Source organism: Parasteatoda tepidariorum, chromosome 5 (assembly GCF_982258835.1).
Source record: "Parasteatoda tepidariorum strain Cologne lab strain chromosome 5, Ptep-v5.0, whole genome shotgun sequence".
Classification (NCBI taxonomy): domain Eukaryota; kingdom Metazoa; phylum Arthropoda; class Arachnida; order Araneae; family Theridiidae; genus Parasteatoda; species Parasteatoda tepidariorum.
Genome location: NC_141759.1, coordinates 112,310,004 through 112,328,280, shown reverse-complemented (window position 1 = coordinate 112,328,280; position 18,277 = coordinate 112,310,004). Strand labels below are relative to the sequence as shown.

At 26.0% G+C, this 18,277-nt stretch overlaps 1 long non-coding RNA gene across 8 annotated transcripts in view; it reads left to right on the top strand.

Moving 5' to 3' along the window:
- Nucleotides 1–17,996, top strand: part of LOC147810009 (uncharacterized) — a 42,483-nt gene extending 24,487 nt beyond the window's left edge. For 6 of the 8 annotated variants that reach the window (XR_015434052.1, XR_015434055.1, XR_015434050.1 and 3 more), the window contains 3 exons: nt 1,924–2,107; nt 5,366–5,428; nt 10,922–10,996. This is a non-coding gene — a long non-coding RNA (uncharacterized LOC147810009). Of the gene's footprint in view, nt 1–1,923; nt 2,108–5,365; nt 5,429–10,921; nt 11,038–17,831 lie in introns of those variants that run through there. The other 2 variants (XR_015434054.1, XR_015434049.1) reach the window with 2 other exon arrangements.
- The last annotated feature ends 281 nt before the right edge of the window (nt 17,997–18,277 follow it).

Sequence of the window (18,277 nt, the reverse complement as noted above, 5' to 3'; positions counted from 1 at the left end):
TTACTATGATTTCTACTAAAACTGCAGTATATTTTGTTATAGTTTTAAACTTTTTATGTGTATGTTAATATTACTTTTTTTAGTTTTAATTAAAATATGGGATATAAAATTAATAATTAAATTAATTTATTAATAATTATTTAAAATTAATAAAAAAAAAGGGAAATAAAATTAAAAAGGAATATAAAATTACATACGTTCCAAGTCTCCTGTTTTTTAACAAAGACTCCTATATTTTACAACTGTCTCCTGTTTACATGTATATTCTCAAATTTCTCCTTATTTGTTGAAGAAATTGGCATTGAATTATCCGCTGACATACTCAATAATATAATAAATTGACCACCCTCATGATAAGTGAGCTGCAATAATTTTTTGAAATATTCTGTTTAACAGACTGTGTTAATTGGTCAAAAAATAAGTTCTGTCTTGAAAGTTTTTTAGAGGGGCACCCATGAATATTATTTATTACAATGCTTGAATCACACTGCATACATTTAATTAACCCTTTCTTAAAGGGAATCTGTTCACGTGATTTTGTAGTACGTACAAATGAATGGCTATACCATCAATCTCAGTTACTTCCTTAAATTTCACGATTTTTAAAATCCTCTTTTTTTTTATCTTTCTTTTAATGCCATGAAGACTCATAAAGTATGAAAAAGGAGTAATTATATAATTTTTTCTATATCTATATTCTTTTCTGTGTTGATAAGAAAAAAATATTGTGTAAAAAATTTTATCTCTTTTAATTTTGTAAATGTTACTTTTGTGCATTAAAATTACCATCTTTTAAATATCTTCTATGTACAGTGCACAAAAAAAAGATATCACGCTAAATAACTTTTGTTCTAATGATCAAATTTTCACTTTTTTAATGTCAATCTAAATGGTTTCTGGGGGTGACCTCAAATATGCTAATTATTAAGTGCTAACCATTAATTAAGTTATGAATCAAACACAAAAATGTATTTTCTCTACATTAACATATATGTTTTTTTGCATCTTTGGATTCTTAACCTTTCAAATATAGGAGGTAACTGGAATCTGGCAGGGTTGCCACTCCACAGGAAGAACAGGGAAAACCTGGAAAATACAGGAAATTTAAAAATCACCTAAAATAACAGGGAATTATTATTTTTTCTTCATAAACTGTGAAAATACAGGAAATTTTTTTTCTTATTTTTATCTTTTAAAAAATGGTGACCACTCAAAGCGTGATCTATGGGATATTTAACCATGATATTTCAGCTGTACTAAACTATTTCATTTACTATAGCATTATTTAGGTATGCTCAGCTGTTTTGCCAGCAATTAAAACTAATAAATATAGTTTGCCTAATATAGCTCACACAAGAGTGCAGTAATTGTTTCCTCTTAATATATTGCGTATATGTACAGGGAAACCACAGGGAATTTTTTTTTCCTTCCAGATTTGAGTGGCAACCCTGTCTGGAAAATAGGGTCCCCATAGTTTGGCCAGGAGAGCGTTCCAAAGTTTGAACCCCTTAATGTTAATTTCACTTTTTGTGTTTTTAATCAATTTTCAAAAATACTAAGGAAATTTTTTAAAAAATTGCACCCACTCATAAAATCTGTTTACTCAAACATAATTTCACTCAAAAAAATTTTGTAATAGTTTATTATTTTTCTTATTTAATTGTAGATGAAAATTTTTTTATACCATATTAATCTATTTTTTTCAAGAAAAATAAAATAGAGATCAAATTATTAAAGTAAAAATTTTGATATCAATATTTTTAAATAGTAGTTCTATTTAAGCAATTTTCATAGAATCTTAAGAACAATTACAATTTACTAATGTTCTAAATTCAGAAAAAACATTCTGAAAATACTTATTTTGATATTCTCTGTAAGTTTTTATGATTCTGTTATAATTTACTGTTGTACTTATATTTTCAGGTAAGAGTTTGAATCATTAAAAAACAATGAAAATGAATTATTATCTGCATCTTCAGAGGTAGTTGGTGTGATAGTGACTAGCAAGAGGCAAATTCGATTGCAAAGATGATGCCGGAAATCAGTATGACTTAATATCCCGTTACTTTGCACCCTAGTTGGGAGTAGCTGAGGACCCAGTCGACTGGTATTTATCTTATCTTAATTATTTTACGTTAAATTTACAATTATGCAAAATGAAATGAAAAGTTGAGATTTTGAAATTTTTGCTTTTTTGATGGTATATAGCCAGGCCTCAGTTGATTTATTTCTCTTTTAAAATAAATAATCTCAAGAAACAGAAGCTAGAAAATATATTTCATAATGAAAAACAAAAAACTTTATTACCTTTAAATATGAAGTAAGAAAAGTTGAAATTATTTTAGTACTCTTGTTACCAGCCTTTAGATAAATCAGATAAAGTCCCATATCTATCTGTTTTGTCTCTTGTCGACTGTAATTTTTTTTTTGTCTTTCACTTTTATTTATGAATTTCTTTTTTAGACACTTAGCATTTATTCCTTTGAACAAAATTTTTTGGTTTCCTCATTTAGTCTGGTGGGTCTTGAGAATGGATGGCTATGTTTTGAGTGCTCAAAACATGTCACTTTTAATACTTTAACAATTTTTAATTGTGTTATGTGTTAGTCACAACACACTGAATTAAATGTTTGAGAAAGTAAGAGAGTAGATGAGAGGCCGACATATAATGTTAGTTTTTTCTGTAATAGTGTAAATTATTCAATTTTTTGATAATTTTGGTTGCTGAGGGCCATTGTTTTCATTTCCGGTCATTGTTATTTTTAGTTGTATAACATATATTATTGCTTCTATTAGTACTTGGATTTATTATAAAATGAGTAGTCACAGAAGCTATTAAAGTTTTTTCATTTCCTTTTTTATGTCTTTTGTTTGTTTGTTTCATTTTTGTATGAGTATGCAATGCTGTTTAAGCTTATCCCAGTGTAGTTGATTTTTCCAAATTCCTTATTTGAAATAATACAACTGTAAATGTTAAAAATATGCAGTTGACAAGTATTGGTTGCATTTACTGTATTTTGTATTTACTATCTGTATAATGATTTGCAACCACAAACCAACAAGGGGGAAGGTTTTGTTAAATGTTGGTTGTCATAAAGGTGGAAGCATAGGAATTTTATCTAGAGAAACATATTATGGGTAATGGAAATGGGTAATTTTTAGAACAGTTTGGGTGCTGAGGATTAAAAAGAATTCTTTTTGAAGTGAAGGATCTGAGGTCTGGTTATTTAAAGATAATAATTTTTAATATTTTATTTATTTGCTTGATCTTTTATAAGAGAATTTATCTTTTCATCATAAATTTAAGAGTCTTATTTTTTTCCTGAAATTTTTTTTTTTATAACCCTTGTTGAACAGCCTACCCAATTTTGCGTTTAGGACTACTAATGTTCAACTCCGTAGCCTTGTAATTTTGAACCCAACCCAGAAGACAAGGGAACTCCTGGATCAAATATTGGGAAAGATTTGCTTTCCTGGAGGACTTTTTGACGGAACTAACCCATATTTGCGTTACATGGAGAGTAAAACCTCACACGTTCAACCTGACGACAAGGGGACCATATCCCATGATTCATCTACCACTCAGTATATTTCACGTCAGCATTATGGTCAATGCAAGCCAAATGCGGAATTTGAATCGACCAGCCATTGCTAGGATTCAATCCCAGTGTGCCTCATTGGAGGACGAACGCTCTATCCCCTGAGCCATCACAGCTTGCTTAAAAAAATTTTAGTTATTTTTTGTGAAATATGAATACATACTTCTATTTTGCATCTTTGGTATGTTTTATTACTAAAGAATTAAGATAATGTTGCTAGAAAAATAATATTAACTGAAAGGCAAATAATAATTAGTTTTCTTTTAAAAAAGATGCATCATTTTAGCTTCGTTAATTCTTTTTTTTTTTTTTAACCTGAAGCTTTACTTTCTTTTAGAATAATAATCATTTTTACTTTTATTCACTTTATCCATTGTTCTAGAGTTGGCTCCAGTTCCAACTTGTTCTGATTGATACTTTATTGCAATCATGGTTAGAAGAAAATATAATCACTGGTACAATGAACAAGTAACTAAAATATATTACTACCTAATTCATACACAGTTTCAATGGTCTATTTGCTTGTCTCTATTTGAATTTTTATTTTAAGTTAATAGTGTGAATGTTAAAGGAAATATTATAAGTACAGAGAATATAAAAGCATGGAATATAGAGAATAGAAAAATAAATGGAGAATAGATTATGGACAATTCGGATAATACAGTGTTTTCATCATAGAACAAAATGGGTGTGAATTTCTTACCCTTTCTCAAAAACAGGGTGAGATTTCTAAGACTTAAGTGAGATTTCTAAAAACTAAAAAAACACAAAAACTCTTGAAAAAAAAAAATCATTTCTTTAATTATAATGCATTTTTAACATCTTCTATTTTTTAAAGCATTAAATATTTTTGGTGCATCGTCATAGAAGATTTTGCCTTTACAAGGTATTTGTCCATCTTACTTTAGCACATAAAAAATTTGAACGTCTTACATGAAGAAACCTATCCTACGGTAAACACATGGTTGCAGAGAAATGTGTTCTGAAAGGGGTTCTGTGGTTGTGTTCTGTTGTTCAAAAAGGTTCTGAACAATACTGGTAAATAGGGAAGCTAGATAACGGGGCAGATGTTGAAAATAGTGAAAGATCCAGGAAGAAAAGTGAAACGGATTTTATTCTAAATGGCGTAATTCTAAGCTTTTTCCAAAATTTGAGAAATTCGCGAATTTTGAAATTGATTTATAGAATGCGCGAATTTCTCGCGGTAATAATTTTTTAATGCGAGAAAAGAAAACAAATATGCGAGATTCTCGCGCTGTAGTGAAAACACTGTAATGATATAATATAGAATATGGACAATAATAGAATATAGAATTGTCAAATGGAACTTCATTCCTAATTATGAAGAAATATTCTATTTTGTGCTATATGCTATTTTTTATTATTTCAAATCATATAACTAAAACAGCTTACCATTCGTTAACAATGATTGCTGGTCAGGGAGGCCATGGATTATTTATTTTATGATGGTCGGATTTATGATGATGGTCGCAGGCCATCATTAGTTTTTAGCCCTGGTTGTATTTTTTTCAATTTAAGATATCTTTCTGTTAATCTTAAATTGTTGACAAATTACTTTGAATGTTAAAAATTTTTACCTTTTTTCCTTGTGTAGTTCAGATTAATTTAAATTTTATAGTATTAATTGTTTTAGTTTTAACTAAAACAATTAAATAATAAACAATTAAATGAAAAAATAAATTAATCATATTTACATGTTTTAATCAAATGTTTCGGCCTTTTATTAAAATTAAATTACTTTTCAGGTTCTGCTCATTCAGTGCTTGATCCATATTGGTCTGAAACTCTACAACAGAATTCTTTTTGTGGTATGTTAAATGTGTATTTGTAGAATTTTTTTTCTTTAGTCTAATTATTGGGGTGCATCACCTGCGATCCGCTGACTGTTGATGTGCGGCCTGCAGGAGCTTCTGAATGCAATAAAAAGTTTCTTTTAATTTTTGTTAAAAGTTCGTTAAAAAATTTCGTTAAAAGTATTTAATTTTAATTTTATAAAATATGTTATTAAGTTTACTGATAAAACTATTTAGTGCTTCATAATGCTTAGATTAAAATCATTATATTTGCAACTGACATGACTAAATATGCGTGCGGCCCTTTGTTATCTACCTGCCGTGCAAGTGGCCCTTCACTTAAAAAGGTTGGGCACAGCTACCTTATTTTCATGTTAAAGAAAAAAAAATTTGTGGAGTAAAATTTCTTTATATGTAACATAACTTTTATAAGGGTAAGCTAAGTAAGCAAGATCCAAGCTAGAGTACATCATGAATGTGCAAAAATAGTGTTTTATCCCTGTTAGGATGCAAGGTATGTTATTTATAAAAGCCTAACCCTGCTCTAAATTGATAAATTTCAGGAATATTTCAGACAAATTTAAAAGGAAATCATCAGGCAGGACTTTTAGCTTTCTACTTTACATTGTAGTATTTGATCAATGTAAGAAAAAATGCATCCTAGACATTAACATGTTAATATTATTCTCTCAGTTTTTGAAATTACTTACTACTAATTATTTTTTTCTATTATGAGAGAGCATAAATATTAACTGAAGGCAAATAAGCAACTATATGACATTAGCATAACTCTGAAATTTTGTTCAACTTTTTTATTTCAATAAAATTAAATACATTCCGTGACTATACTCTTATGAATGGACACAGGAACAATGTTACATTTATTTTTATTGGTTGTAAAATAACATAGTTTTTAGATATTTGTATGTGAAGTTATTTATTTATTTACTTTTTTTAAAATTGAAATATTTGTACCAGATTCTTTCTGATTTTCTAAAGTTATTTTTCAATATAATAGTTTTTAGATATTTGTATGTGAAGTTATTATTTTTTTTAAATATTTGTGCCAGATTTTTTCTGAAGTTATTTTTCAATTTTTCCTATTACTACACTTTTTTTTTCCTACTTGAGGAGAATGCTTAGAAGAAAAAAACTACTTGCCAGAATTTACAGTAGGCTGTTAAAAGCATTTACATTAAAGAATAATTGAAAAACAACTTCCAATATTCCCTTTCTTGTAAGTTTCAAAATTTATGATAACTACTGAAATCAAACTCTAAATTTATCAATCAATAAAGAATGAGGTCACATAAATGTTTCATTTACTACTTACCTGTAACTACCAAACATTACATTTTATATTTTTAAGATCCTCTTATGTAAACACTTTTTAAATAGTATAGTTACATATGTATCCCTTGTTTAAAATTATTCTATCATTAATTTTACTTTGTTTTAAATTCTTCTACCCTATTTCTTATAACAGGAATAAAAAATGTACTATCAGAATTGTAAGTAAGGTGTCAGCACTGTGAAATGCATATTTATCAACTAACTTAAATAGTTTAATAGAATTTCAAGCTATATCTGTAAAATATGATACAGCAGATAAGATACTGTAAAATTTGTATTTCAAGATTAGTTGCTTATAAGTTATATTTTCTTATGTAACTTAGATTTTATATTTTTTAAAAAACATAAATATTTAGTATGTATCAAATGAATATTTATCAACTAGCTTAAATAATTAAGTAATTTCAAGCCGGATCTGCGTACTGTATTTTTCAATCCTTATTTTTCATTCATTTATTTTATCTTCTTTTTTACTATCTCATATATTTAGATTTTAAAACTTGCTAATTATCCGGGTTAATACCTCAGTTTCATAAATACCCGAGTATTTATAAATTTTATGGAAAACTTAACGATCATGTTCTTTTGGGTATTAATAAATTATATATATTTAAGGTACAATTAAGTTTTAATTACATTGTCATTAGTTTATTCATTATTAATTTTGAAGAAAAACTCATTCAACTGAACAAATTAATTATTGAAATCATTGAATGTTTGTTTTTATTTGAGAGTGGCTATGTTTTAATCATCCTGAAGTTTACATTTTGATTCAATATTTTTGGTTTCTAATGTAGAAATCTTTTGCCAGAAATATATTTTTGAATTGTAAAATTTTTTTCAGATTTAAGTAATTTTGGAAAATTTATCATATAAAACTTTCGCTGCTTATGAATATTATTCAATCCTTCTCGGATCTATATTTAGTTGTGATGTGATGATATCTGAATAATAATGCTTAATGTGTTAATTTAAAATTGGCTGTAAATTTTGGAGTTTTTACATAATTATTAGTAATTGATTGAAAAGTATAGAGCTTAATATTAAATAGATTTTCAATAGAGTAAAAAATATATGCTAATGCTAGCTTGCATGTTTCAATATTTTAACGTGCGTAATATGTTGTTGCGCTTCTTCCCTTTAAAAAAAAACTTCTTTGGAACTGCTATTTTTTTCTACATTTAAGGGATGTTTTATTAATTGCTTAACTCTAAACAAAGATTTGCATATACATAGCTGCCAACTCTACTGGCAGTTTCTCGTGGTTTAATTAAAATTCTCCTAATTTGCTAAAATTGAGCAAGTTTCCTAAAAAAAAAAGTCCCGATTGAAATATATTTTTGCGCAGGTTATTACTTGAATATTTAAATAAGTATTACTAATACATAATAAAGTGAACCTCACTTATAGAAATCAATTCAAAACTGTTTTTGTTTTAAAAAGTTCAATTTATTTTTATTTAGAACACTCTTTTTAACTTAATTAAAAACATCTTTTAACTATTTTTGAGGAATTAAATGCCAATAATATTTTAAATTATGAGTAAACATAATCTATAACATTTAAAGTATGTTTAATGTCAATCATAACTGGAAAATATAGAAGTTTTTTTATTTTGGTGGTTATAAAAATCGCTAAAATTCCCTTTGTGTAAAATATTTAGTACATTATGCAACAATTACCATGAAATTTATATTATTTCGTAAAATCTACTGGATTTTTTTCATATCCATGTTGACAGCTATGCATATATTATTTATTTCATGAAATATAATAAATAAATAAAATATATAACTTTTACTATGCCTAATGCTTTAGAGAACTGAAGCTTATTTATACTTCCAGGAATGAAAAAAAAAATTGTTTTCTTTTTGTTATTTAAATACATAAAATTGATTTGGAAAAAGATGTTTTTAATAAATTGAATAATTAATTATTTAATAAGACCTGATTTTAAGTCTAATTAGGATATGGCAAGTGATATTGATAGCAAAAGCACACAAATATACATAATTTATCTTAACTGAATTTAATTTGAAAATATATTTTATTCCTAACTTATATAACTTTAAAATAATATCTGATAGATTAAGAATTTAAAAGGTTCATCAACCTTACATACAACGATGGACTGGGATACTGAGACCTATACCGGTGCACTCTCTGTCTTGATTACTTTTTGTTGAAATAAATCAAAAAAAGAAAAATAAATTGGCATTAATTTCCCTTCAGTTTTAAGGGGAACAAATTATGAATAAATGATTTGTAAAAAGATTTCATTTATTGTTAACCCTTTTCACATTGTTTTTTCCTTTAAGAAAAAAATTTTTTTTGTTTTATTTTCGTTACTTTTAAATTACTCTCTTATACTATTTTATGTGTATATTTCTCATTCATTGTCAAAATAAGAGAAAAGTGTAGTTTATGAAAGGCATTCTAAAAGACAATCTCTCCAAAGCATATTTTAAAAATAAGAAGTAAAATAAATTTTTTTCAATAAGCAGCTTGAAAGCTTTTTTCTATAATTTTAACAGAAAATTAAATTTAGAATCACTTGAATTTATTAATACACCCCCTTTAGGAAAAAAAGATACTTATGCAATTTTTACCATATGAAAATAGTCCTAACAAAGTGAAAATTTGTAATAGTAATGAAAATGAAATCTGTGATCTCAGATAACTTTACCACTGTGTAATTATCATTTAATTTTCTCAAAAATGAATTATAAATAAAAAAAAGCACTGTTTTTCTTAAAAAGATATTCTTAAACCATCACATAGCTTTTTGCAAATTCGAGAAGCGTTTTTGTTATAAGATGTTATTGTTATTTTTTTGGTCTAATTAATTAAATATTTTTAGATTTTGGCTGTTTCATTTTATAAGTATGATTTTTTTTTTGTGTATTAATACATTGAATTAATAATTCCATACTGATGTTTACGTTACCTTTTTTTTTCCATTATTATTTGGATTTTTTTAAAAAAAAATTCTTGCAGTTTGTGTTGATAAAAGTTTTTAATTTTATTTTGAAAATTCATTTATTCTTTAGATCTTGCTGAAAGTTTTTATTTTAAATTTTATGTAAACTTATTTATTTAAATCTTTTACACTTTCATTATTTTGCAATAATTTGTTCACAATAAATATTTTAATTAAATGGAATATTTTTTCGAATTTGTTTCTAAAGTAATTAAATAAGAGTTACTGATGTGTGTTTTGAAGACTTTTATTTATCCTTTAGTTTTTTAAGTGGTTCTTAATTTGATATTTCTTAGTTTAAAAGTTAATATATTGTTCTGAATATGGTTTTAAAAAATTATATAGTATTTAGATGATTATGGAACCATAGTTTTTGATCTAAGTAATTTTCACAAGATTGTTAATATAAAAACTTAAAAGGATTGATTTCTAATAATGTTTTAGGATTTGCTATTCATTTTCTATTCACTAAGTATTTTCTTTTTTTTTTATTGACAACACTCCAATATTTGAAAGAAAAAAAAATTTCTATACAGCGTTAAAGTTTCACATTTTTCAAAGTTTCTCATTTTCCATGTTTACAGTAAATTTTAATTACATTTTAAATAAGCGGTAAATTTTTAACCTCATATCGAAAGAAATGTAAATCTGTGGTCTATTATTCAAAGAAACATTTAAAATTGTTTTTTTTTTTTTTTTAATTTTATTTTTATTATTTCTCTTAATAATTTGAGGAGAGGGGTGTGAACGCTGCAAACAAAAAGCTCAATTACATTTTTTAATTGTGTTACATTTGTTTGAATATTTAGTTATTTACTATCATGTTTATTTTCCTGTAAAATTTTTCATTAGCTTGTAAACTTGCAGTGAATCATGCTAGTAAATGATATAGCTAAGTAAAATACGGAACATAAAAAAATTAAAAATACATATTACAAATTGTATACAAGTTTCATTGGGAGTACACAATTGTATTCATTTACATTAAAACATCTTTAATGACGAAAACATTACAAAAAACATACATTAGAAATAGTGTGAAATATTCAAATCAACCTAATTATGTATGCTCCATTGTAGCTTTTAAGCTTGTGCATTATTTTTATTAATTTTGATTTTTTTAAAATCTCTTTTATACTTATCAATCTTTTTATCATAATATTAATTATTTGTAGGACTCATCTTCACTGTGCTGCTTCTTGCAATAATTCAACTATAATAAAATTTTTGCTGGAAAAACTTTATCAACTTGAGTAATCATGAAACAACTTGGGAGAGAATGCTTTGTACAGTAAGTTCTAAATAATATAAAATTTGTAAATTTCTGTATCACATATACACTTTAGAAATCAATTGTTGCAAAGATTAACATAGGTGATGTACAGATTATGTTGAGTAACCTCCTTATTAAATACGCTTCAATAGTATTTTTTTAAATTTATTCAATTGCTTTTGTAAAATTGTATTTGATTATTACATACAAAAACTTTATATAGTAAATTCCATGTAGTGTGACACTAGTTGCTTTCTTCTGCCCAGTATATGCTCCATTTAATATCATGCATGTACAGAACAATTTTTACAAATGACTATATAGAATTCTTCATTCAAGAACACAATTATGTGCTAATTTACTTTTGCAGATGTTTTGTTATTTGCAAATTAATTTGGGGTCTCTCTTTACATCTCATTATATCCGTGTACCTTATATGAAAAAGTCATTCTCAGTCAATTAAGAATTCATCTCATAATGAACTTTAATGAACTTAATGTTGATAATAGAGTGAAGTTTACAAATCAATGACTAGCAATGAAGAAGCTTTTAAGACAAAAATTAAGTTACAGTTTTAAATTGCCTTTACATGAGAAAATATAATTACTGTTTCCTCATTTGACTGCTTTAAAAACACACAAAGATCATAAACTTTTTTCTTATAAATAAATAATTAATTAAAATGAAATAGAGAATATTTTAAGTGATATTTTATTGGAAAGTTATTTACTATTTTAAAGAAAATAGATTGCATCGCATGGAAAATATGTAAGTGACACTTAATTTCATTTTCTAAAAATTTTCATATATTTTCTGCCTACAACCAGTGAACCTTTAAAAATGTATCATCTATGTTTAAAAAAATTGATGTGTGTCATTAAGTGCTTTGTGGATTATGCACGAATTTGCTAATTCACACTTCGTGTGCCACTGGATTCTCAAATAATCAGGAGTTTACTATATAGTTAAAAAATATCGACAAATAACTAAAACTGAAATTGCTAACTTTTGCATTATGTGGAGACTGTTTTTCTTTTTTTAGAGGAACCAAATATCTTTTTATTACAAATAAAAAAATATATGATAAAATAATTTTTTTAAATAAAACTAATTAAAAGATCCTAATTGAAATTACAACATTTAGATCTTAAAGTAGTTAGAAACAAAAGGGAAAACAAAATATATTGATCTAACTTCCAATAAAAATTATGAAAATAAATGTACATTTAAGCTTTGAAAAAATATTGTTTTTTTTTTTTAGTTTTTATAGTTTTTTTTAAAGCAAAATTATCTGTTTGACGCAAAACAAATTAACAGTAATAAATTTGTTCCTTCATTTTAAAATTTTGTTCTCTTATATTTACTGACTATGTTCTTATTGTTAAACAATAGCATTCTTATTCCAATATTGTTTGAAATCTGAGAAAATAGAAACAACATATGTACATTATTAAAATTAAAAGTTCACATGAACTGTTCAAGCAGAATGAGCAAAAAAAAAAAAGGAATTTTCTGATTGGTTAAGCATTACCCATTGTTTTAAATGTAACTTTTGATAATTTAATTTTTCAAATATTTTAAAGATGACATCGGTAGTGATATTTGTTAGCCTATAGGTTTAATAGTTAAAAAAAAAAAAGAAAATTAATTGCTTTCTCGCTAGTACATTAATATTTAATTGTTTTTTTAATTGCTTTGTCAGATAAATTTAATGAACATTAATGGTAGCATTTTATTTATTTTTTATTTTACAACTTGATAACTATTCCAATTTTATTGTTTCTTAATATTAGTTAAGTTTCTTTTTTTAAGATAGAAAAAACACTATACATTTAAATACAAATTTATGTTAAATTTCATCTCCAAGGCCTGTGAATAGTTCTTTCTCGGCTTGAGTGCTGTGGGGAGCATTGGAGCATATATTATCAATAAGACTTCAAGCTAAATAAATTTTGCATAATATAATATTAATAAGGGCAGGCTATAGGGGATAAATCTCCCATGACCTACCTAATCAAAAGACAAATTAAAAAGTAATTGAATTGTTCCCCACAGACAGTTAAAATCATGAGAAGAGATCCAAAGTTGGTGGTTTATCGAAAAATAACATAGCCGAAAATGAAGACAACCCCCCATGACCAATAATAGGTTGAAAAATACCTTGGCAATCGCAAATCGCCGACAAGACTGTGAGAATTAGTATAACCGTGTAATTTAAACATATTTGCAGTAAGACATTTAGGAATGAAGAGTTATAAATAATAAAAAAAGAATTGATTAGGCACAATGGTGAATTAATAAATCTACATTAGTATTGAAATAAAAAGTTAGTCGTTACATTGATCAATGAGAAAAGAATAAAATATTTTGTATTCTCCATTATAAAAATTAACTAATTGATTTAATTTAATTATAATTTGATTTAGAATGAGTAAAAAAACAAGTTTAAGAAATTAAAGAAATTTTAAAAGTTATGAAATAGGTGATGCCCATTGTGGCCTCACAGCACTATCTTGCTCTAGTGAGTTATCCTGACTTAGAATGAGAGAAAAGTTTGAATATTTTAAAAGTTATTCAGCTTTTTTAAAACTTAGTGAGATTTTTCTGAATGAAAATTATTTAAATCGAAGACTTATTCTTAGCCCAGATAATGTAGCATTGTTCAAATATTAAAATATAAAACCGTTTTCACAAAAATTTGTCTTTACTTCTTATTGATGTTTTACATCGTTTTCAGAACTAGCATGGATAAATAATATTGGCTAAAGATAGGTCAAACATGACCAGGGCTCCCATGGGTCTATTACAATTATTTTATAAAATTCTACTTTTAAGTGAAACTTTTCTATGTTTCCATTCTCATTCAATGTTTTTGCTCACTAAATCTAATTTTTGACGTAGCAAAAATAAAAAAAACTAAGTTTTCTGATAAAAAATTGCATGGTATAAATAAAATATGAGATGAACTTCCATTGAAATTTAGCTAATATACCTGGAAAAGTCAGGGAATTTTTTATGAAATTGAGTGGGAACTAGGATGACCTAACAGTTGTTGCAAACTCACAGCAGTTATAAAAATAGCTTGTTATTTAGAAAAAACGACACAGAGTCGACGACAGAGTCTTTTAAAAATACCCTAAAACTTATTGCTATGGTCAATGACTATTTAAGATCAATACAAAGAATTATTTATCCCTGATGGTTACAAATTATTGTGGCGATTTTAAGAAATAAAATTATACAAAATGCAAAGGTATTAAAAATACTTCAGTACATTTTTAATGTATTTCCATTTAACATTAAATGACGACATTTTTGATCCGCTCTTCACAACCTAAACTCAATCCCGGTTGTTGGGCTGCCCGCCTGTACGCTTCCCGTTATTTTGACAATGTTTTCTTGTTTTATCTATCTTATTCGCTTTTTAATTCTGCTTTAATCTATTTATTCACGACATTGTGCTTTTTAATTGGCTTATTTACATTGCCTTTCCTTGCTTTGCAAATTTTAGCGTCGCCTTTTAATTGTATTTGATAATTGTTTGTTTTACCACTTTACATCTTTACCTTCTTTTGTTTTACATTTGAGATTTTCTTGGCTCCTTACGCCGTTTTCTTCTGTCTTACCTGTTGTCAATTTGTCATTGACTGTATTGGTTCTTTGACCTATATTAACTTGGGATCTCCGTTTACCTGTGACCTTTTAATGTTTTCTTATGTTCACTTCAGGTACACGTTTTTTTTAATGGTTCACTTTATGTTTTACTGTTCTTGAATACATCAACAGTTTATACTTTGTGTCATTTATTAACCTGTCACAATGTTAATGATCGCTTTGGTTTAGCGACCCAACTTACTCTGTATTATTACTCGTTTTAATACTATGTACTGTCTGCACATGATGCATTGTATGTCATACTGTACTTTCCTGCGATGTGTTGTAAAATTTTTCATTTGTGTCTTTGGCTCACTATAAGGGAGGTCCCGTCGGCTTCGGCACTATAAGGCGGGACTCTCGGAGCATTTTAATTGTTTTACTGCTGTTGCCATCAGACTCTGTAATATTTTAGTTTTTTTGTATTTTATGTACTTTTCTGTTTTTCTTGATTTTAATAAACATTTACCCGTATGCCCTAAATTGGAGCGGGTCGGGGTAACTATTTCATTTAACATTAAATAAAATATTAAAATTCAAAATTATTACACAAAAAACGGCCAAAAATTTAGCATCTAAAATTGTGTATACAATTCAATGTACTAAATTTAAATTAAGATTGTAAAATAAATAAAAATTACATTGTATTATTCTATTTTGATTTTTGTCATTAAAATTCTCAAGCTGTCATCATTCTTATAAAAATTTTTAGATGTATGGTAATGATATATTTTAAGATGTATGGAGTTTGTCCTACACCATAGCTACCAACTCTACTGGAATTTGCCATTTTTTTTCTGGATGTAATTAAAATTTTCCTCATATTTGTACATTTTTGAAAATTCTCTATAATTGAGGGAGTCTTCTAGTAAAAAAAAAGTCTCTATTCGAATAGAATTTTTATACATTTTATGTCTCGCTTGAATATTTTGATAAGTATTATGAATACATAATGAAGTGGGTCTCCCTTAGAGTAATCAGTTTAAAGCTTTCCTATCTTTCTTTTTCTTTGTTCTAAAAATTTCAGTTTCTTTTTATTCAGAACACCCTTTCTATATTATAAAATCTTTTAATTATCAATGATTATTTACTTCTCTACTGCTATTTAAAATTATGAGTTAACATGAAACAGAAAGTTTCGAATTCATATAATGTCAATCACAAATGAAAAATATTGCAGACCATTTATGTATATTAGTGTAATAAAGGTTTCGTATTTTGGTGACAATAAAAATCCCTAAAATTCCTTTTCTGTAAAATATTTAATACATTCTGCCGGAAACCAAATATTGTTACTTTTGTAAAAACTTTTATATATTTTGTACAAAGACTTATATAGTATAAACTAATAAGAAACAAAAATTTACAATAATATTAAAATCAACTCATAAAGGGTAAGGATGTTAATGACAGCAATAAAAATGGTTCAACTTACTTTATTATTCAATATACCTAAGCAAGATTGCTAAATATTTCCATACAAATATTCTTTTTTCATTCTAAATCAGCTGCTACTAAGAATAAATGTTATTTGAGTTACTAGTGGCCATGAAACTGTTGAATGGTAAAGATGTAAAATGCTGGGAAGTCAAACTTAGTGCAAAAATATTTTTAAAGTGCAGTGAAACATAAAGAAACAACTTAGTTTTAAATTTTTAATATATGTGGTAATCATAGTTTTTTTTTCTTCATGATCCATTTTAATTTTTATTTAAAGAATGGATAGAGCATGAAAGACCTTTTAGTATTTATATTTATCCTGATTAAAGGAAGGTAGTATTTAGCTCTGTAATTAAAATAAAATATTTTATTTTTATTTTAAACTTTTAATATTTAAAAAGAGAAATAGAAAATTTTCATTTTATTATATTTAATAATTTTAATTTAGGTTTTATGTTCAACAGTTGAATACACTGTCTTAGAGATGAAAATTTTATATTGCTATTAGAAACTGTTTTAAATATTGAAAATAATTATTAGGGGAAAAAAAATTCAGTTATTTTATTTTGATTTGAAAAGCACAATGTAAAATACTATTGCAAATTCTTATAAATGCATATTTTTTTCATACTTTTTTAAAATTGTTGTTAGAAAAATTATAGATTTTTTTAAAAAATTTCATTTCTCATTTTTCGACATATTATTTTAAATATAATTACAGATTTCCAAAAATATTTTTTAAAAAAAAGTGCTTTAAAAAGTTTCAACTGTTGGAGCTATTTTAACTCTTCCACAGAGCCCTAGAGTTCCACGGAATGTCATTTGGGAACCATTGTTCTAGAGTGTGATCCACGTATATAGTTAAATTCGCAAACTATTTTTAATGTATTTCAAGATATTTTCATTGAAATCCAGCCAACTGAATCCATGAATTGTATCATTAAGAATGAGCCATAATTACGTTATAAAATAATATTAATTAATTAAAATAACTTACATCTTTTTATTTTATTTATTTATTTATTTCAAATGGTTAACTGTGAACAATTTTGGTTACGGACAACTTGAGCTGAGATCCTAAAGCATTTGTACTCAGTTAAAAGTTTTCATAGTACTGCCCAGATATCTTGTGTTCTGTCATTCTAGACTTGTTCTATGTCAATTTATAAAACAGGTATCTGTGCACCTGAAAGTCATGGAAAGTCACGGATTTCAGTATTGAACAAAATTTGTCATGAAATGTCATGATTTTATTTATTTTTTTTTTTTTTAATCATAGAAAGTCATAGATTTAGGTCGCCAAAAAAATCTTATTTTTTAAAACTGAAAATTCAGAATATTTGAATTAGTAACAAAATCCCCACTCACAGTCATATTTCATTAAAATATAAAATGTTTTTTTTTCCCTGTTCTTTATTAAATTATGATGTTCTTTCAAAAAATGAAAGAAAGAACATCATTTCTAGAGGGAATTATCTTTTAAACTTCAGTGATTTCAAATTCTTTTTATTTATTTTTATTTTACACTTTTAAAAAAAAAAAATTTTAACTTTAGTAAGTGAAAATATCTTCATAAAAATTTCTTGAAATTATTCATGGTAAGTCATGTATTTGAAAATCTGAAATGTATTAGACAGGGCACTATAAAACTTCATTATCATTCTATAATTGTAAATCTATGTTATAAAAAGTTAATAACAATTTTCTTTTTATTGCAGTATATGTATCGAGAGTCCTGTAAAGAGGCTAAGTCTGAAACGTCTTCTGAGAAAAGATACAAGATATAATTATATTAATGTTATTTTTTTCACCTATTGCAGAATATATTGTACTTATTTTCTAAATATTTTAATGGCTCTGTATGTAATAAAAATATAATTCAATGCGTGTTCTCCTTTACTTCAGAAAACAAGGTTGTCAGAAATTATTTGAAGAAAAAAAACATATTTTTTAAATCTAGTTTTATTTCTTTCACATTTATTAAATCAAAGCTCAGATAAAAGTTATATTATTTACTTAATAATAATTAATTAATAACAATGTAACTAAAGAGCTACTGTTTCTAACTTAAAGTGGTTAAAATTAATATGCAATTGATACAAACTAATCACTGAATAAAGTTGATATACATATTTGCTTCAATCAAGCTCGACACCCTCATTAT